Here is a 21704-nt window from a genome sequence, read left to right as displayed (position 1 = left end):
AGTGGTTTCTTGAATGAACTTACATTTTTAAATTTCTGCAACTTCCATTTTTATTTTTATTCCACTTCCATTTTTATTCAAGTTATTTTTCTGTTCGACTTCCTTTTTTATTTAATTTCCAAATAGATCGTTAGGGTATAGTGATTTCTTGAATGAACTTCCAATTTTAATGTTCTGCAACTTCCATTTTTATTTCTATTTAACTTCCATTTTTATTCAATTTACTTTTCTATTAAACTTCATTTTTTATTTAATTTCTAAATAGATCGTTAAGGTATGGTGGTTTCCTGAATGCCCTTCCAATTTTAATTTTATGCAACTTCCATTTTTATTTCTATTCAACTTCTTTTTTTATTCATGTTTCTTTTCTATTCAACTTCCTTTTTTATTTAATTTCTAAATAGATCGTTAAGGTATAGTGGTTTCTGGATTGAACTACAATTTTTAATTTTATGCAACTTTCACTTTTATTTTTATTCAACTTCCATTTTTATTCAATTTACTTTTCTATTAAACTTCATTTTTTATTTAATTTCCAAATAGATCGTTAAGGTATAGTGGTTTCTTGAATGACCTTCCATTTTTAATTTTATGCAACTTTCATTTTTATTTTTATTCAACTTCCATTTTTAATCAATTTACTTTTCTATTAAACTTCCTTTTTTATTTAATTTCCAAATAGATCGTTACGGTATAGTGGTTTCTTGAATGAATTTCAATTTTTAATTTTCTGCAACTTCCATTTTTATTTTTAATTAACTTCTATTTTTATTCAAGTTACTTTTCAATCCAACTTCATTTTTTATTTAATTTCTGAATAGATCGTTAAGGTATAGTGGTTTCTTGAAAGAACTTCCAATTTTAATTTTCTGCAACTTCCATTTTTATTTCTATTCAACTTCTTTTTTTATTCAAATTTCTTTTCTATTCAACTTCTTTTTTTATTTAATTTCTAAATAGATCGTTAAGGTATAATGGTTTCTAGATTGAACTTCCATTTTTAATTTTATGCAACTTTCACTTTTATTTTTATTCAACTTCCATTTTTATTCAATTTACTTTCCTATTAAACTTCCTTTTTTATTTAATTTCCAAATAGATCGTTAAGTTATAGTGGTTTCTTCAATGAACTTCCATTTTTAATTTTCTGCAACTTCCATTTTTATTTTTATTCCACTTCCATTTTTATTCAAGTTATTTTCCTATTAAACTTCATTTTTTATTTACTTTCCAAATAGATCGTTAGGGTATAGTAGTTTCTTGAATGAACTTCTATTTTTAATTTTCTGCAACTTCCATTTTTATTTTTATTCAACTTCCATTTTTATTCAAGTTATTTTTCCATTAAACTTCCTTTTTTATTTAATTTCCAAATAGATCGTTAAGGTATAGTGGTTTCTTCAATGAACTTCCATTTTTAATTTTCTGTAACTTCCATTTTTATTCAATTTAATTTTCTATTCAACTTCCTTTTTTATTTAATTTCCAAATAGATCGTTAAAGAATAGTGGTTTCTGGATTGAAATTCCATTTTTAATTTTATCCGACTTTCATTTTCATTTTTATTCAACTTCCATTTTTATTCAATTTGCTTTTCTATTAAACTTCCTTTTTTATTTAATTTCCAAATAGATCGTTAAGGTATAGTGGTTTCTTGAATGAACTTCCATTTTTGATTTCCTGCAACTTCCATTTTTATTTTTATTCGACTTCCATTTTTATTCAAGTTATTTTTCTATTCAACTTCCTTTTTTATTTAATTTCCAAATAGATCGTCAAGGTATAGTGGTTTCTTGAATGAACTTCCAATTTTTATTTTCTACAACTTCCATTTTTATTCAATTTACTTTTCTATTAAACTTCCTTTTTTATTTAATTTCCAAATAAATTGTTAAGGTATGGTGGTTTCTTCAATGAACTTCCGTTTTTAATTTTCTGCAACTTTTATGTCTATTTTTATTCAACTTCCAATTTTATTCAATTTACTTTTCCATTAAACTTCGTTTTTTTTATTTAATTTCCAAATAGATAGTTATGATATAGCTGTTTCTTGAATGAACTTCTATTTTTAATTTTCTGCAACTTCTATTTTTATTTCTATTCGACTTCTTTTTTTATTCAAGTTTCTTTTCTATTCAACTTCTTTTTTTATTTAATTTCCAAATAGATCGTTAAGGTATAGTGGTTTCTGGATTGAACTTCCATTTTTAATTTTATGCAACTTTCACTTTTATTTTTATTCAACTTCCATTTTTGTTCAATTTACTTTTCTACTAAACTTCCTTTTTTATTTAATTTCCAAATAGATCGTTAAGGTATAGGCGTTTGTTGAATGAATTTCCAATTTTAATTTTCTGCAACTTCCATTTTTATTTCTATTAAACTTCTTTTTTTATTCAAGTTTCTTTTCTGTTCAACTTCATTTTTTATTTAATTTCTAAATAGATCGTTAAGGTATAGTGGTTTTCAGATTGAATTTCCATTTTTAATTTTATGCAACTTTCACTTTTATTTTTATTCAACTTCCATTTTTATTCAATTTACTTTCCTATTAAACTTCCTTTTCTGTTCAATTTCCAAATAGATCGTTAAGTTATAGTGGTTTCTTGAATGAACTTACATTTTTAAATTTCTGCAACTTCCATTTTTATTTTTATTCCACTTCCATTTTTATTCAAGTTATTTTTCTGTTCGACTTCCTTTTTTATTTAATTTCCAAATAGATCGTTAGGGTATAGTGGTTTCTTGAATGAACTTCCAATTTTAGTGTTCTGCAACTTCCATTTTTATTTCTATTTAACTTCCATTTTTATTCAATTTACTTTTCTATTAAACTTCATTTTTTATTTAATTTCCAAATAGATCGTTAAGGTATAGTGGTTTCTTGAATGAACTTCCATTTTTAATTTTCCGCAACTTTCATTTCTATTTCTATTCAACTTCCATTTTTATTCAATTTACTTTTCTCTTAAACTTCGTTTTTTTATTTAATTTCCAAATAGACCGTTATGGTATAGTGGTTTCTTGAATGAACTTCTATTTTTAATTTTCTACGACATCCATTTTTATTTCTATTCAACTTCTTTTTTTATTCAAGTTTCTTTTCTATTCAACTTCCCTTTTTTTTAGATTCCAAATAGGTCGTTAAGGTATAGTGGTTTTTGGATTGAACTTCCATTTTTAATTTTATGCGACTTTTGCTTTTATTTTTATTCAACTTCCATTTTTATTCAATTTACTTTTCTACTAAACTTCCTTTTTTATTTAATTTCCAAATAGATCGTTAAGGTATAGTGGTTTCTTGAATGAACTTTCATTTTTAATTTTCTGCAACTTTCGTTTTTATTTTTATTCAACTTTCATTTTTATTCAAGTTATTTTTCTATTCAACTTCCTTTTTTATTTAATTTCCAAATAGATCGTTGAGGTATAGTGTTTTCTGGATTGAACTTCCATATTTAATTTTATGCGACTTTCATTTTTATTTTTATTCAACTTCCACTTTTATTCAATTTACTTTTCTATTAAACTTCCTTTTTTTTTTTTAATTTCCAAATAGATCGTTAAGGTATTGTGGTTTCTTGAATGATATTCCATTTTTAATTTTCTGCAACTTCCATTTTTATTCAAGTTATTTTTCCATTCAACTTCCTTTTTTATTTAATTTCCAAATAGATCGTTAAGGTATCGTGGTTTCTTTAATGAAATTCCAATTTTAATTTTATGCAACTTCCATTTTTATTTCTATTCAACTTCTTTTTTTATTCAAGTTTCTTTTCTATTCAACTTCTTTTTTATTTAATTTCTAAATAGATCGTTAAGGTATAGTGGTTTCTGGATTGAACTACAATTTTTAATTTTATGCAACTTTCACTTTTATTTTTATTCAACTTCCATTTTTATTCAATTTACTTTTCTATTAAACTTCATTTTTTATTTAATTTCCAAATAGATCGTTAAGGTATAGTGGTTTCTTGAATGACCTTCCATTTTTAATTTTATGCAACTTTCATTTTTATTTTTATTCAACTTCCATTTTTAATCAATTTACTTTTCTATTAAACTTCCTTTTTTATTTAATTTCCAAATAGATCGTTACGGTATAGTGGTTTCTTCAATGAATTTCAATTTTTAATTTTCTGCAACTTCCATTTTTATTTTTAATTAACTTCTATTTTTATTCAAGTTACTTTTCAATCAAACTTCCTTTTTTATTTAATTTCTGAATAGATCGTTAAGGTATAGTGGTTTCTTGAAAGAACTTCCAATTTTAATTTTCTGCAACTTCCATTTTTATTTCTATTCAACTTCTTTTTTTATTCAAATTTCTTTTCTATTCAACTTCTTTTTTTATTTAATTTCTAAATAGATCGTTAAGGTATAATGGTTTCTAGATTGAACTTCCATTTTTAATTTTATGCAACTTTCACTTTTATTTTTATTCAACTTCCATTTTTATTCAATTTACTTTCCTATTAAACTTCCTTTTTTATTTAATTTCCAAATAAATCGTTAAGTTATAGTGGTTTCTTCAATGAACTTCCATTTTTAATTTTCTGCAACTTCCATTTTTATTTTTATTCCACTTCCATTTTTATTCAAGTTATTTTTCTATTAAACTTCATTTTTTATTTACTTTCCAAATAGATCGTTAGGGTATAGTAGTTTCTTGAATGAACTTCCATTTTTAATTTTCTGCAACTTCCATTTTTATTTTTATTCAACTTCCATTTTTATTCAAGTTATTTTTCCATTAAACTTCCTTTTTTATTTAATTTCCAAATAGATCGTTAAGGTATAGTGGTTTCTTCAATGAACTTCTATTTTTAATTTTCTCCAACTTCCATTTTTATTCAATTTAATTTTCTATTCAACTTCCTTTTTTATTTAATTTCCAAATAGATCATTAAAGAATAGTGGTTTCTGGATTGAAATTCCATTTTTAATTTTATCTGACTTTCATTTTTATTTTTATTCAACTTCCATTTTTATTCAATTTGCTTTTCTATTAAACTTCCTTTTTTATTTAATTTCCAAATAGATCGTTAAGGTATAGTGGTTTCTTGAATGAACTTCCATTTTTGATTTCCTGCAACTTCCATTTTTATTTTTATTCGACTTCCATTTTTATTCAAGTTATTTTTCTTTTCAACTTCCTTTTTTATTTAATTTCCAAATAGATCGTCAAGGTATAGTGGTTTCTTGAATGAACTTCCAATTTTAATTTTCTACAACTTCCATTTTTATTCAATTTACTTTTCTTTTAAACTTCCTTTTTTATTTAATTTCCAAATAAAATGTTAAGGTATGGTTGTTTCTTCAATGAACTTCCGTTTTTAATTTTCTGCAACTTTTATGTCTATTTTTATTCAACTTCCAATTTTATTCAATTTACTTTTCCATTAAACTTCGTTTTTTTTATTTAATTTCCAAATAGATAGTTATGATATAGTTTTTTCTTGAATGAACTTCTATTTTTAATTTTCTGCAACTTCTATTTTTATTTCTATTCGACTTCTTTTTTTATTCAAGTTTCTTTTCTATTCAACTTCTTTTTTTATTTAATTTCCAAATAGATCGTTAAGGTATAGTGGTTTCTGGATTGAACTTCCATTTTTAATTTTATGCAACTTTCGCTTTTATTTTTATTCAACTTCCATTTTTATTCAATTTACTTTTCTACTAAACTTCCTTTTTTATTTAATTTCCAAATAGGTCGTTAAGTTATAGTCGTTTCTTGAATGAATTTCCAATTTTAATTTTCTGCAACTTCCATTTTTATTTCTATTAAACTTCTTTTTTTATTCAAGTTTCTTTTCTATTCAACTTCATTTTTTATTTAATTTCTAAATAGATCGTTAAGGTATAGTGGTTTTCAGATTGAATTTCCATTTTTAATTTTATGCAACTTTCACTTTTATTTTTATTCAACTTCCATTTTTATTCAATTTACTTTCCTATTAAACTTTCTTTTCTGTTTAATTTCCAAATAGATCGTTAAGTTATAGTGGTTTCTTGAATGAACTTACATTTTTAAATTTCTGCAACTTCCATTTTTATTTTTATTCCACTTCCATTTTTATTCAAGTTATTTTTCTGTTCGACTTCCTTTTTTATTTAATTTCCAAATAGATCGTTAGGGTATAGTGATTTCTTGAATGAACTTCCAATTTTAATGTTCTGCAACTTCCATTTTTATTTCTATTTAACTTCCATTTTTATTCAATTTACTTTTCTATTAAACTTCATTTTTTATTTAATTTCTAAATAGATCGTTAAGGTATAGTGGTTTCTTGAATGAACTTCCATTTTTAATTTTCCGCAACTTTCATTTCTATTTCTATTCAACTTCCATTTTTATTCAATTTACTTTTCTCTTAAACTTCGTTTTTTTATTTAATTTCCAAATAGATCGTTATGGTATAGTGGTTTCTTGAATGAACTTCTATTTTTAATTTTCTACGACATCCATTTTTATTTCTATTCAACTTCCCTTTTTTTTAGATTCCAAATAGGTCGTTAAGGTATAGTGGTTTTTGGATTGAACTTCCATTTTTAATTTTATGCGACTTTCGCTTTTATTTTTATTCAACTTCCATTTTTATTCAATTTACTTTTCTACTAAACTTCCTTTTTTATTTAATTTCCAAATAGATCGTTAAGGTATAGTGGTTTCTTGAATGAACTTTCATTTTTAATTTTCTGCAACTTTCGTTTTTATTTTTATTCAACTTTCATTTTTATTCAAGTTATTTTTCTCTTCAACTTCTTTTTTATTTAATTTCCAAATAGATCGTTGAGGTATAGTGTTTTCTGGATTGAACTTCCATATTTAATTTTATGCGACTTTCATTTTTATTTTTATTCAACTTCCACTTTTATTCAATTTACTTTTCTATTAAACTTCCTTTTTTTTTTTAATTTCCAAATAGATCGTTAAGGTATTGTGGTTTCTTGAATGATCTTCTATTTTTAATTTTCTGCAACTTCCATTTTTATTCAAGTTATTTTTCTATTCAACTTCCTTTTTTATTTAATTTCCAAATAGATCGTTAAGGTATAGTGGTTTCTTTAATGAAATTCCAATTTTAATTTTCTGCAACTTCCATTTTTATTTCTATTCAACTTCTTTTTTTATTCAAGTTTCTTTTCTATTCAACTTCTTTTTTTATTTAGTTTCTAAATAGATCGTTAAGGTATAATGGTTTCTAGATTGAACTTCCATTTTTAATTTTATGCAACTTTTACTTTTATTTTTATTCAACTTCCATTTTTATTCAATTTACTTTCCTATTAAACTTCCTTTTTTATTTAATTTCCAAATAGATCGTTAAGTTATAGTGGTTTCTTCAATGAACTTCCATTTTTAATTTTCTGCAACTTCCATTTTTATTTTTATTCCACTTCCATTTTTATTCAAGTTATTTTTCTATTAAACTTCATTTTTTATTTACTTTCCAAATAGATCGTTAGGGTATAGTGGTTTCTTGAATGAACTTCCATTTTTAATTTTCTGCAACTTCCATTTTTATTTTTATTCAACTTCCATTTTTATTCAAGTTATTTTTCCATTAAACTTCCTTTTTTATTTAATTTCCAAATAGATCGTTAAGGTATAGTGGTTTCTTCAATGAACTTCCATTTTTAATTTTCTGCAACTTCCATTTTTATTCAATTTAATTTTCTATTCAACTTCCTTTTTCATTTAATTTCCAAATAGATCGTTAAAGAATAGTGGTTTCTGGATTGAAATTCCATTTTTAATTTTATCCAACTTTCATTTTTATTTTTCTTCAACTTCCATTTTTATTCAATTTGCTTTTCTATTAAACTTTCTTTTTTTATTTAATTTCCAAATAGATCGTTAAGGTATAGTGGTTTCTTGAATGAACTTCCATTTTTGATTTCCTGCAACTTCCATTTTTATTTTTATTCGACTTCCTTTTTTATTCAAGTTATTTTTCTATTCAACTTCCTTTTTTATTTAATTTCCAAATAGATCGTCAAGGTATAGTGGTTTCTTGAATGAACTTCCAATTTTAATTTTCTACAACTTCCGTTTTTATTCAATTTACTTTTCTATTAAACTTCCTTTTTTGTTTAATTTCCAAATAAATTGTTAAGGTATGGTGGTTTCTTCAATGAACTTCCGTTTTTAATTTTCTGCAACTTTTATGTCTATTTTTATTCAACTTCCAATTTTATTCAATTTACTTTTCCATTAAACTTCATTTTTTTTATTTAATTTCAAAATAGATAGTTATGATATAGTTGTTTCTTGAATGAACTTCTATTTTTAATTTTCTGCAACTTCTATTTTTATTTCAATTCGACTTCTTTTTTTATTCAAGTTTCTTTTCTATTCAACTTCCTTTTTTATTTAATTTCCAAATAGATCGTTAAGGTATAGTGGTTTCTGGATTGAAGTTCCATTTTTAATTTTATGCAACTTTCACTTTTATTTTTATTCAACTTCATTTTTATTCAATTTACTTTTCTACTAAACTTCCTTTTTTATTTAATTTCCAAATAGATCGTTAAGGTATAGTCGTTTCTTGAATGAATTTCCAATTTTAATTTTCTGCAACTTCCATTTTTATTTCTATTAAACTTCTTTTTTTATTCAAGTTTCTTTTCTATTCAACTTCATTTTTTATTTAATTTCTAAATAGATCGTTAAGGTATAGTGGTTTCCAGATTGAATTTCCATTTTTAATTTTATGCAACTTTCACTTTTATTTTTATTCAACTTCCATTTTTATTCAATTTACTTTCCTATTAAACTTTCTTTTCTGTTTAATTTCCAAATAGATCGTTAAGTTATAGTGGTTTCTTGAATGAACTTACATTTTTAAATTTCTGCAACTTCCATTTTTATTTTTATTCCACTTCCATTTTTATTCAAGTTATTTTTCTGTTCAACTTCCTTTTTTATTTACTTTCCAAATAGATCGTTAGGGTATAGTGGTTTCTTGAATGAACTTCCAATTTTAATGTTCTGCAACTTCCATTTTTATTTCTATTTAAATTCCATTTTTATTCAATTTACTTTTCTATTAAACTTCATTTTTTATTTAATTTCCAAATAGATCGTTAAGGTATAGTGGTTTCTTGAATGAACTTCCATTTTTAATTTTCCGCAACTTTCATTTCTATTTCTATTCAACTTCCATTTTTATTCAATTTACTTTTCTCTTAAACTTCGTTTTTTTATTTAATTTCCAAATAGATCGTTATGGTATAGTGGTTTCTTGAATGAACTTCTATTTTTAATTTTCTACGACATCCATTTTTATTTCTATTCAGCTTCCTTTTTTATTCAAGTTTCTTTTCTATTCAACTTCCCTTTTTTTTAGATTCCAAATAGGTCGTTAAGGTATAGTGGTTTTTGGATTGAACTTCCATTTTTAATTTTATGCGACTTTCACTTTTATTTTTATTCAACTCCCATTTTTATTCAATTTACTTTTCTACTAAACTTCCTTTTTTATTTAATTTCCAAATAGATCGTTAAGGTATAGTGGTTTCTTGAATGAACTTTCATTTTTAATTTTCTACAACTTTCGTTTTTATTTTTATTCAACTTTCATTTTTATTCAAGTTATTTTTCTATTCAACTTACTTTTTTATTTAATTTCCAAATAGATCGTTGAGGTATAGTGTTTTCTGGATTGAACTTCCATATCTAATTTTATGCGACTTTCATTTTTATTTTTATTCAACTTCCATTTTTATTCAATTTACTTTTCTATTAAACTTCCTTTTTTTTTTAATTTCCAAATAGATCGTTAAGGTATTGTGGTTTCTTGAATGAACTTCCATTTTTAATTTTCTGCAACTTCCATTTTTATTCAAGTTATTTTTCTATTCAACTTCCTTTTTTATTTAATTTCCAAATAGATCGTTAAGGTATAGTGGTTTCTTTAATGAAATTCCAATTTTGATTTTCTGCAACTTCCATTTTTATTTCTATTCAGCTTCCTTCTTTATTTAAGTAATTTTTCTATTCAACTTCCTTTTCTATTTAATTTCCCAATAGGTCGTTAAGGTATAGTGGTATCCAAAATGCTCTTCCAATTTTAATTTTATGCAACTTCCATTTTTATTTCTATTTAACTTCTTTTTTTATTCAAGTTTCATTTTATTCAACTTTCTTTTTTATTTAATTTCTAAATAGATCGTTAAGGTGTAAGGGTTTCTGAATTGAACTTCAATTTTTTATTTTATGCAACTTTCACTTTTATTTTTATTCGACTTCCATTTTTATTCAATTTACTTTTCTATTAAACTTTATTTTTTAATTAATTTCCAAATAGATCGTTAAGATATAGTGGTTTCTTTAATGAACTTCTGTTTTTAATTTTCTGCAACTTTCATTTTTATTTTTATTCCACTTCCATTTTTATTTACGTTATTTTTTTATTCAACTTCCTTTTTTATTTAATTTCCAAATAGATCGTTAAGGTATACTGGTTTCTTGAATGAATTTCCATTTTTAATTTTCTGCAACTTCCATTTTTATTTTTAATTAAGTTCTATTTTTATTCAAGTTACTTTCCAATCCAACTTCCTTTTTTATTTAATTTCCAAATAGATCGTTAAGGTATAGCGGTTTCTTGAATGAACTTCCAATTTTAATTTTCTGCAACTTCCATTTTTATTTCTATTCAACTTCTCTTTTTATTCAAGTTTGTTTTCTATTCAACTTCCTTTTTTATTTAATTTCTAAGTAGATCGTTAAGGTATAGTGGTTTCTAGATTGAACTTCCATTTTTAATTTAATGCAACTTTCACTTTTATTTTTATTCAACTTCCTTTTTTATTCAATTTACTTTCCTATTAAACTTCTTTTTTTATTTAATATCCAAACAGATCGTTAAGTTATAGTGGTTTCTTGAATGAACTTCCGTTTTTAATTTTCTGGAACTTCCATTTTTATTTTTATTCCACTTCTATTTTTATTCAAGTTATTTTTCTATTCAACTTCCTTTTTTATTAAATTTCCAAATAGATCGTTAGGGTATAGCGGTTTCTTGAATGAACTTCCAATTTTAATTTTCTGCAACTTCCATTTTTATTTCTATTTAACTTCCATTTTTATTCAATTTACTTTTCTATTAAACTTCCTTTTTTATTTAATTTCCAAATAGATCGGTAAGGTATGGCGGTTTCTTAAATGAACTTCCATTTTTAATTTTCTGCAACTTTCATTTCTATTTTTGTTCAACTTTCATTTTTATTCAATTTACTTTTCTATTAAACTTCTTTTTCATTTAATTTCCAAATAGATCGTTAAGGTATCGTGGTTTCTTGAATGAACTTCCATTTTTAATTTTTTGCAACTTTCATTTCTATTTTTATGCAACTTCCATTTTTATTCAATTTACTTTTCTCTTAAACTTCGTTTTTTTATTTAATTTCCAAATAGATCGTTATGGTATAGTGGTTTCTTGAATGAATTTCTATTTTTAATTTTCTGCAACTTCCATTTTTATTTCTATTCAACTTCTTTTTTTATTCAAGTTTCTTTTCTATTCAACTTCCTTTTTTACTTAGATTCCAAGTAGGTCGTTAAGGTATAGTGGTTTCTGGATTGAACTTTCATTTTTAATTTTAGGCATCTTTCACTTTTATTTTTATTCAACTTCCATTTTTATTCAATTTACTTTTCTTCTAAACTTTCATTTTTATTTAATTTACAAATAGATCGTTAATGTATAGTGGTTTCTTGAATGAACTTCCATTTTTAATTTTCTGCAACTTCCATTTTTATTTTTATTCAACTTTTGTTTTTATTCAAGTTATTTTTCTATTCAACATCCTTTTTTATTTATTTTCCAAATAGATCGTTAAGGTATAGTGTTTTCTGGATTGAACTTCTATTTTTAATTTTATGCAACTTTCATTTTTATTTTTTTTCAACTTCCATTTTTATTCAATTTACTTTTTTATAAAACTTCTTTTTTTATTTAATTTCCAAATAGATCGTTATGGTATTGTGGTTTCTTAAATGAACTTCCAATTTTAATTTTATTCCACTTCCATTTTTATTCAAGTTATTTTTCTATTCAACTTCCTTTTTTATTTAATTTTCAAATAGATCGTTAAGGTATAGTTGTTTCTTGAATAAACTTCCAATTTTAATTTTTTACAACTGCCATTTTTATTTCTATTCAACTTCCTTTTTTATTCAAGTCATTTTTCTATTCCACTTCCTTTTCTATTTAAGTTCCAAATTGGTCGTTAAGGTATAGTGGTTCCCTGAATGCTTGTAACGCCCTCAAAATAATAACAATAAACCCATCAGATAAGACATAAATTTACATTTAAACTAACCGCATTCCTTTCATTCATTAGAATTCCAAGACATAAGTATTACATGTTAACCTCATAACAAAATGCCCTACGGGCTTACAGCTTTCCAAGTTAACACTTGGTTACAACAAAGAGTTCTAACTCGTTTACACATTAAGCCCTTGGCTTGAAATTACATGTAATACATCAAAAGTAAAACGACAAAACTATGCCCGCCACTAGCCTCCCAGCTATGTCCTTGGAGGTGGCATGCTTCCTGCACCTGAAAATGATATTCCCATATAGGGTGAGCCACAGCCCAGTAGAAATACACTAAACCAACCATGGACAATGACTAAAACATTAGCAATTGATAGTTGGTCAACACTGATACAATCACATAAATTACATATTTATGTCAATGACTTACAAGTCCCAATTACTCTTCATTTTCCCTTTTTCAACAGATAAGCATGCTAGCTCTATCATCATTTCCACAGATATGTATAAAAAATATATCTCACATTCTCAACAGATACGTATATCAACAATATCCACAGATAAGCATACAAGCTGTATCCACACTTCACAACAGATATGTATATCAACAATATCCACAGATAAGCATACAAGCTGTATCCACACTTCACAACAGATATGTATATCAACAATATCCACAGATAAGCATACAAGCTGTATCCACACTTCACAAAGATAAGCATATGAGCTCTATCTTCACTTCTCTAGACAAGCATATGAGCTCTGTCTACGGAGTTCATCCCCTATCTCCTCCCAATACCTATCCGGTTTAGAGGTACATCCCCTATCTTCCCCTAAACCGCGGAGTACATCCCCTATCTCCTCCTCTACACATAACGTATATAAACACATTGGTTCTATATACAATCACACAATACATACAATTAATGTATTCTATCAACTGTCAAGTTCCATGACACATTCCATTGATTAGTTTCCGTTTACTTAATCATCATGCATTGTCTACAACAATCCCGACTATCCTCCACCGATAGCCCAAAGCAGTTATTTCTAAAACAGAAAATAAATGCACAAATGGATATTCAATCAACATTTCTTTTCCTCATTTCTCACCAATTAATTATCCCAATTAATTAAACAATGTAATTAGGCCATTTTCCATAATTACCATTTCAACCCTTAGGTCCCATTTTCATCAATGATTCAACAATCATTCCATTTTTCTATGCCAAACATGCATCTAGTTTTATTATGAATAAAACCCCAACTTTTGTAAAATTACACAAAAATCCCAATCTTTCACAAAATTACCAAACCAAGCCCAACATCTCAAAATACCAAAATTTAAAGACAAAACCCATAGAGAGGAGTAGGTTATCCCTACCTCAATTTCGGAGCTCCAAGGGAGAAGAAGACAAAACTCAACGTGCTCCAAAACCCGAGATTTTCAGATTAAAATGAAGCCCTCGACGATCAACAACTTTTTGTAAAGACTAAAGGTGAGCAAATCACTCCTACTAGATCAAAACCTAGAGAGAAGGTAGAGTCTAGAGTGAGAGGCTCAACAATGGTGGTTTTGGAAAAGTAAGAGAGAGAAGAGAAAGTGAAAAAGTGATTTGGAAAGTCACAACTTCGGGATTTAAACCCAGTCTTCCGCTCGAGCGTAAAACACCCCGCTCGAGCGGCCACTCACAGACTTCCGCTCGAGCGGCCAACCTCCCGCTCGAGCGCAGAATGCACTCGCCCAGCACTTTTGCAGAACCAGGCCTCCGCTCGAGCTCCCAACCCTACGCTCGAGCTCACAACACTGCACAACAAGATACTGGATGGATGTAATCTACGCTCGAGCGCCAACACCTCCGCTCGAGCGTACAGGCCAAAAATCTGGGCAACTAGTTTTGGTTTCTAAACTCAACCAACCTGTAACAAACCCGCTCAACACATCCTATAACTCAAATACAAAGTAAGAAAGGATGTAAACAAGATAATAAACAACTACCAACATCCACGGGCACATGCTCGGATCACTATACAACAAGGGTAAACCTGAGATCGCTATAACCTCCCCCCCTTAAAGAATTTCGTCCCCGAAATTAAACACAAGTTTTCAAAAACAAGTTTTCCTCCATTTTAAACAATGTTACATTTTAACATTCAACAATTCGACCCATTACCGGTCATCCCATCTCTTTAACAAGAGACATATCACAATATGTAAACAACATATGTATTTTCAACATGCATCAACATTATGCACTATCCTTCCAATTTCAACAATATACTTAACACATATAATGTTACATTCAACTTCCATATGAGGCAAGTTCCAAAACATACTTCCAATAATCAAAACATTTTCAATGTTTCACAACTTAAGACATATATAAAAGCTCTTAAGTTCAACAAAAATGTAAAATTAAATATAAGATTACATATCAACAAACAAGTCCGGATATTTCTCTCGGACTTCCAACTCACGTTCCCAAGTGGCTTCCTCCACTCCGTGATGTTTCCACAAGACTTTCACCAAAGGAATGGTCTTGCCACGCAGGACCTGATCCCGCCTATCCAAGACCCGTACCGGTCTCTCCTCATACGAGGCATCCTCATCTACCTCTAAATCAGTCCAATCCAACACATGTGATGGATCTGGCTCATACTTCCGAAGCATACTCACATGAAACACATCATGCACTCCGGACAACTGCGGTGGTAAGGCTAATCGATAAGCAACCTCACCAATCCTCTCAAGGATCTCAAAAGGACCAATAAACCGAGGGGATAACTTCCCACTCTTCCCAAACCTCATCAGGCCTCGCCTAGGTGATATTTTCAGAAAGACATGATCACCTACCTCAAACGCCAAAGGCCTCCTCCTACGGTCGGCATAACTCTTTTGTCGACTCTGGGCTGTAACAAGCCTCCTACGGATAATCTCAACTTTCTCCGTCGTCTCCCTAACCAATTCCGGACCCAACAAAGGTGCATCACCCACCTCGGCCCAACAAACTGGAGATCTACACGGTCGGCCATACAAGGCCTCAAACGGTGCCATACCGATGCTAGACTGAAAACTGTTGTTGTAGGCAAACTCTACCAATGGCAAGTGCCTCTCCCACGTCCCACTGAAATCCAGGACACAACCCCGAAGCATATCCTCGAGGATCTGAATAGTACGCTCGGACTGCCCGTCAGTCTGAGGATGATAAGCCGTACTAAAGGTCAACTTAGTGCCCAAGGCACTCTGCAAACTCTGCCACAACCTAGCAGTAAAACGAGGATCTCTATCTGAGACGATCGTCACTGGGACCCCGTGCAATCTCACTACGTCCCGAATATACAAATCGGCAAGATGATCTATCGAATCTCTCACGCGCATAGGAATAAAGTGCGCCGACTTAGTCAACCGGTCTACAACCACCCAAATAGCATCACTACCCCGCTGAGTCCTCGGAAGACCCACAACGAAGTCCATAGTGACATGCTCCCACTTCCACTCGGCAATAGGCAAGGGTTGCAACAAACCCGCTGGCCTCTGATGCTCGGCCTTCACTTGCTGGCAAGTAAGGCACCTTGATACGAAAACAGCCACATCTCTCTTCATACCCCGCCACCAAAACTGACGACCCAAATCCTGATACATCTTAGTACCTCCCGGATGCACCGCAAGGCGCGAATGGTGAAACTCTCGGAGTACTTCCTCTCGGCAAGACTCCGGTACAAACAAACGGTTTCGGTATCTCACACTCAGGTCGGGATACACCGTCAAACCCTTCTCAACTTTCCCACTGGAGATCTTCTCTCGGAGGGATTCTACCTCAAGGTCACCTCTTTGTGCCTCTAACACTCTAATCACAAGTGTAGGCTGCGCAACAACAGAAAACAAGGCCGCAGCCTCGACAGATTCGCCCAGTAGCAAATCAAACTCGCCCAGTGCTCCCAACATCTCCCATTCTCGGATGGCTATACAAGCTACATCACTAATGGTTTTCCTACTAAGGGCATCGGCCACAACATTGGCCTTTCCCGGATGATAATGCAACTCAAAATCATAATCCTCGATGAACTCCATCCATCTCCTCTGCCTCAGATTCAAGTCTCTCTGTGTAAACAGATACTTCAAACTCTTATGATCCGAGAATACCTCGAACCTCTCACCATAAAGGTAGTGCCTCCAGATTTTCAAGGCAAAGATCACAGCTGCTAACTCTAGGTCGTGCGTGGGGTAATTTTTCTCGTGTATTTTCAACTGACGTGAGCCGTAAGCTACCACTTTCCCCTCCTGCATCAACACACAACCCAAACCCTCTCGTGAGGCATCACAATAAACCGCATAATCCAACCCTCTCTCCGGAATAATCAACACCGGAGCGGTGGTCAATCTAACTTTCAACTCTTGGAACGACTTTTCACAAGTCTCACTCCACACAAACTTGACTCCCTTCCGAGTCAGTCTAGTCAACGGTGACGCTAACCTGGAGAAATCTTTCACAAACCGACGGTAATACCCAGCTAATCCCAGAAAACTGCGGATCTCGAACACACTCTTAGGCTGTGCCCAATCTTGCACTGCCTCAACCTTGGATGTATCAACAGACACCCCTTCTCCGGATACCACGTGGCCTAAGAATTTGACTTCCCTCAGCCAGAACTCACACTTCCCAAACTTGGCATACAGCCTATGGGCTCTAAGTAACTCAAGCACCACTCTCAAGTGTGCCTCGTGCTCCTCCTCAGAAGACGAATAGATAAGGATGTCGTCCACGAAAACAACCACAAATCGGTCTAAGAACTCCCGGAAAATCCGGTTCATCAAGTCCATAAAGACTGCCGGTGCATTGGTAAGCCCAAATGGCATCACCAGAAACTCATAATGGCCATACCGCGTACGGAATGCCGTCTTCGGAATATCTTCCTCCCTGACCCTCAACTGATGGTAACCCGATCTCAAGTCTATCTTAGAGAAACAACGGGAACCCTTCAACTGGTCAAACAAATCATCTATACGGGGCATAGGGTACTTATTCTTAACCGTAGCCCGATTCAACTTCCGGTAGTCTATACACAATCTCAAGGCACCATCTTTCTTTTTAACAAAGAGGGCCGGCGCTCCCCACGGTGAAACACTAGGGCGAACAAAGCCCTTATCGAGCAATTCCTGGAGCTGAACTTTCAACTCAACCAATTCTGCTGGAGCAAAACGGTAAGGTGCCATAGAAATCGGCGCCGTACCAGGCACTAAATCAATAGAGAACTCTATCTCTCGGTGAGGTGGCAAACTAACAAGATCTTCGGGAAAAACATCCGAATACTCACAAACCACCCTCGGCAACACAATCAGTGTCTCATCACACTTACTACTCTCAAAGCTAGCAAGTAGACCACTAAGCTCACTTCGCCCTCGCGAATCATACCCCGGTGGCAAAACACTACCAACCCGGTCTCCCAAGAAATGGAACCACTCCCCGCTCAAGGTACATAATGTAACCCTCTGGCGGTAGCAATCAATAACAGCCCGGTATGACGATAACCAGTCCATACCCAAAATAACATCAAAACCCTTCATGGGCATGACAACAAACGGAAAAGGAAGCCTATAGTCGGCGACCTCTATATCACATCCTCTAACACCCTGTTTCAGAATCAACTCACCACCCAAAGGCGATACCACACAAATAGGAGATGCTAACTGTGCTAACTCCAATTCCAAAACAGATGCAAATGCAGCAGATACAAAAGAATGAGATGCACCCGTGTCTATCAACACATTAGCAACCGAGTTGCAAAACAGAAAAGTACCTCTCACTACTGATGGAGCCGGTACTAAATCCTGCGCGGTAACAGCATACACGCGCCCCGTAGGCCCCTGGTCTACCTGCTCACCTCTCGGAGCAAAAGACTGCTGCACAGACTGGGATGACGAAACTCCCGGATTGGCCCTCGAGGCCTGCACAGACTGAGCTGGCTGAAAACCCTGCGTCTGCCTAGAACCAGACGCTCCCGAAGTGGCACTCAACTGTGGGCAAAACCTCTTCATGTGCCCAGGTTGTCCACACTGATAACAAGTCAAGAGCTGCCCCCTGCCCAAACTCTGACTCGGCGGTCTAGCTGAAGAAGAAGCAGCTTTCTGACTCCCACCCTTCTGCGGGCAAACCGAAACCTTGTGACCCAGCTGGCCACACTTGTAACAAGTGAATTCTCCCTGACTGTCTCTCCCCGAGCCTACACTAGGCACTGGAAAGGTCGATCTAGAGACTGCACCCTGAGACTGCTGAGGGTTATTACCCTTCTGTCTCCTGCCATCACTCTGATTATCCTGGCTCCTCTTGGAGCCTCTCTGACCCTCATCCTCCTCCTGCATCATAAGCTCCATATGAGCTGCAGCATCTACCAGGTGTCTATACTCTCGAATATATGACCCACCAATTCTCAACTTGAGGCTCCGCCTCAACTTCCGCTCAAACTCATAGCAACGGCGTTCCTCAGACGCCACCAGTTCAGGTGCAAACCTAGACAGACTGGTAAAAGTAGCCTCAAACTCGGCCACCGACAAGCCCTGCTGATTAAGCCGGCTAAACTGATCTCTCAGCTTCTCCCTTGCTACTGCAGACAAAAACCTCTCCTGAAAAGCATTTATAAACGCCTCCCAAGTACCACCAACACGAGCTTTCTCGTACTTCCACCATTGACCCGCATCTCCCTTCAGCTGGAAGGATGCCAAGGTCACTTTCAGTGCTCCGTCCTCGATGCGAAGCATCTCAAACGTCTTCGTTGTCTGTTCGAGCCATTCATCTGCCTTAAGCGGCTCTTTAGGATCCCCGATAAACTCGTCCGGATTACACCGGAAGAACTCCCTCTTCAAGAAAGAAGGCCCTGCCTCAGCTGCCTGGTTCCCAGCTCTAAGAATACCCAAAGCTCCTGCTATCTCTCTGGCCAAGGCACCCATAGCCTGCTGACCTACTGGCTCGGCCACATTGGCCTGCCCAACTTCCTCTTGTACTGCCGGAATCTCACTCTGTAACGGTACTTTCTGCCTCGCAGGTCTACCACGCCTAGTACCTCTTCCTCGTCCTGACATCCTAATAAAGGTAACACAGAACGTTAGCACATTCATAGGTGTGCCGAAACTAAACACTCACGTCCTAATGCATGGACAAGTGTAATTCACTCCACATAAGCACATAAACACATAAGCACTTACGAATTTCATTTCCGGATAATGATAGTCCCAAGGCGTTACTAGAGTTCCGGTTAGAAACAGCATTGATCAAGTGCTTTTCCAACAAGACTCCCAGAAACTCAAGGATCCAATCAACATCCTAGAAATTAAATCCCATACCCACATAGTCACATAAGCATGTTATCAAATAAACACATAGCATATGGTACTACATCTACGTCTCTATCAAGCGAGACAAACCCATTGTGATCCTAATCACTTCCCACGTACCCAAAGTATTCGAACCCGGTACGCTCTGATACCAAGTTGTAACGCCCTCAAAATAATAACAATAAACCCATCAGATAAGACATAAATTTACATTTAAACTAACCGCATTCCTTTCATTCATTAGAATTCCAAGACATAAGTATTACGTGTTAACCTCATAACAAAATGCCCTACGGGCTTACAGCTTTCCAAGTTAACACTTGGTTACAACAAAGAGTTCTAACTCGTTTACACATTAAGCCCTTGGCTTGAAATTACATGTAATACATCAAAAGTAAAACGACAAAACTATGCCCGCCACTAGCCTCCCAGCTATGTCCTTGGAGGTGGCATGCTTCCTGCACCTGAAAATGATATTCCCATATAGGGTGAGCCACAGCCCAGTAGAAATACACTAAACCAACCATGGACAATGACTAAAACATTAGCAATTGATAGTTGGTCAACACTGATACAATCACATAAATTACATATTTATGTCAATGACTTACAAGTCCCAATTACTCTTCATTTTCCCTTTTTCAACAGATAAGCATGCTAGCTCTATCATCATTTCCACAGATATGTATAAAAAATATATCTCACATTCTCAACAGATACGTATATCAACAATATCCACAGATAAGCATACAAGCTGTATCCACACTTCACAACAGATATGTATATCAACAATATCCACAGATAAGCATACAAGCTGTATCCACACTTCACAACAGATATGTATATCAACAATATCCACAGATAAGCATACAAGCTGTATCCACACTTCACAAAGATAAGCATATGAGCTCTATCTTCACTTCTCTAGACAAGCATATGAGCTCTGTCTACGGAGTTCATCCCCTATCTCCTCCCAATACCTATCCGGTTTAGAGGTACATCCCCTATCTTCCCCTAAACCGCGGAGTACATCCCCTATCTCCTCCTCTACACATAACGTATATAAACACATTGGTTCTATATACAATCACACAATACATACAATTAATGTATTCTATCAACTGTCAAGTTCCATGACACATTCCATTGATTAGTTTCCGTTTACTTAATCATCATGCATTGTCTACAACAATCCCGACTATCCTCCACCGATAGCCCAAAGCAGTTATTTCTAAAACAGAAAATAAATGCACAAATGGATATTCAATCAACATTTCTTTTCCTCATTTCTCACCAATTAATTATCCCAATTAATTAAACAATGTAATTAGGCCATTTTCCATAATTACCATTTCAACCCTTAGGTCCCATTTTCATCAATGATTCAACAATCATTCCATTTTTCTATGCCAAACATGCATCTAGTTTTATTATGAATAAAACCCCAACTTTTGTAAAATTACACAAAAATCCCAATCTTTCACAAAATTACCAAACCAAGCCCAACATCTCAAAATACCAAAATTTAAAGACAAAACCCATAGAGAGGAGTAGGTTATCCCTACCTCAATTTCGGAGCTCCAAGGGAGAAGAAGACAAAACTCAACGTGCTCCAAAACCCGAGATTTTCAGATTAAAATGAAGCCCTCGACGATCAACAACTTTTTGTAAAGGCCAAAGGTGAGCAAATCACTCCTACTAGATCAAAACCTAGAGAGAAGGTAGAGTCTAGAGTGAGAGGCTCAACAATGGTGGTTTTGGAAAAGTAAGAGAGAGAAGAGAAAGTGAAAAAGTGATTTGGAAAGTCACAACTTCGGGATTTAAACCCAGTCTTCCGCTCGAGCGTAAAACACCCCGCTCGAGCGGCCACTCACAGACTTCCGCTCGAGCGGCCAACCTCCCGCTCGAGCGCAGAATGCACTCGCCCAGCACTTTTGCAGAACCAGGCCTCCGCTCGAGCTCCCAACCCTACGCTCGAGCTCACAACACTGCACAACAAGATACTGGATGGATGTAATCTACGCTCGAGCGCCAACACCTCCGCTCGAGCGTACAGGCCAAAAATCTGGGCAACTAGTTT

The sequence above is a fragment of the Camellia sinensis genome, unplaced genomic scaffold (assembly GCF_055761805.1).
Source record: "Camellia sinensis isolate YWXY unplaced genomic scaffold, ASM5576180v1 Unanchor2, whole genome shotgun sequence".
NCBI classification, from domain to species: Eukaryota; Viridiplantae; Streptophyta; class Magnoliopsida; order Ericales; family Theaceae; genus Camellia; species Camellia sinensis.
Note: the sequence above shows the minus strand (reverse complement) of the source record.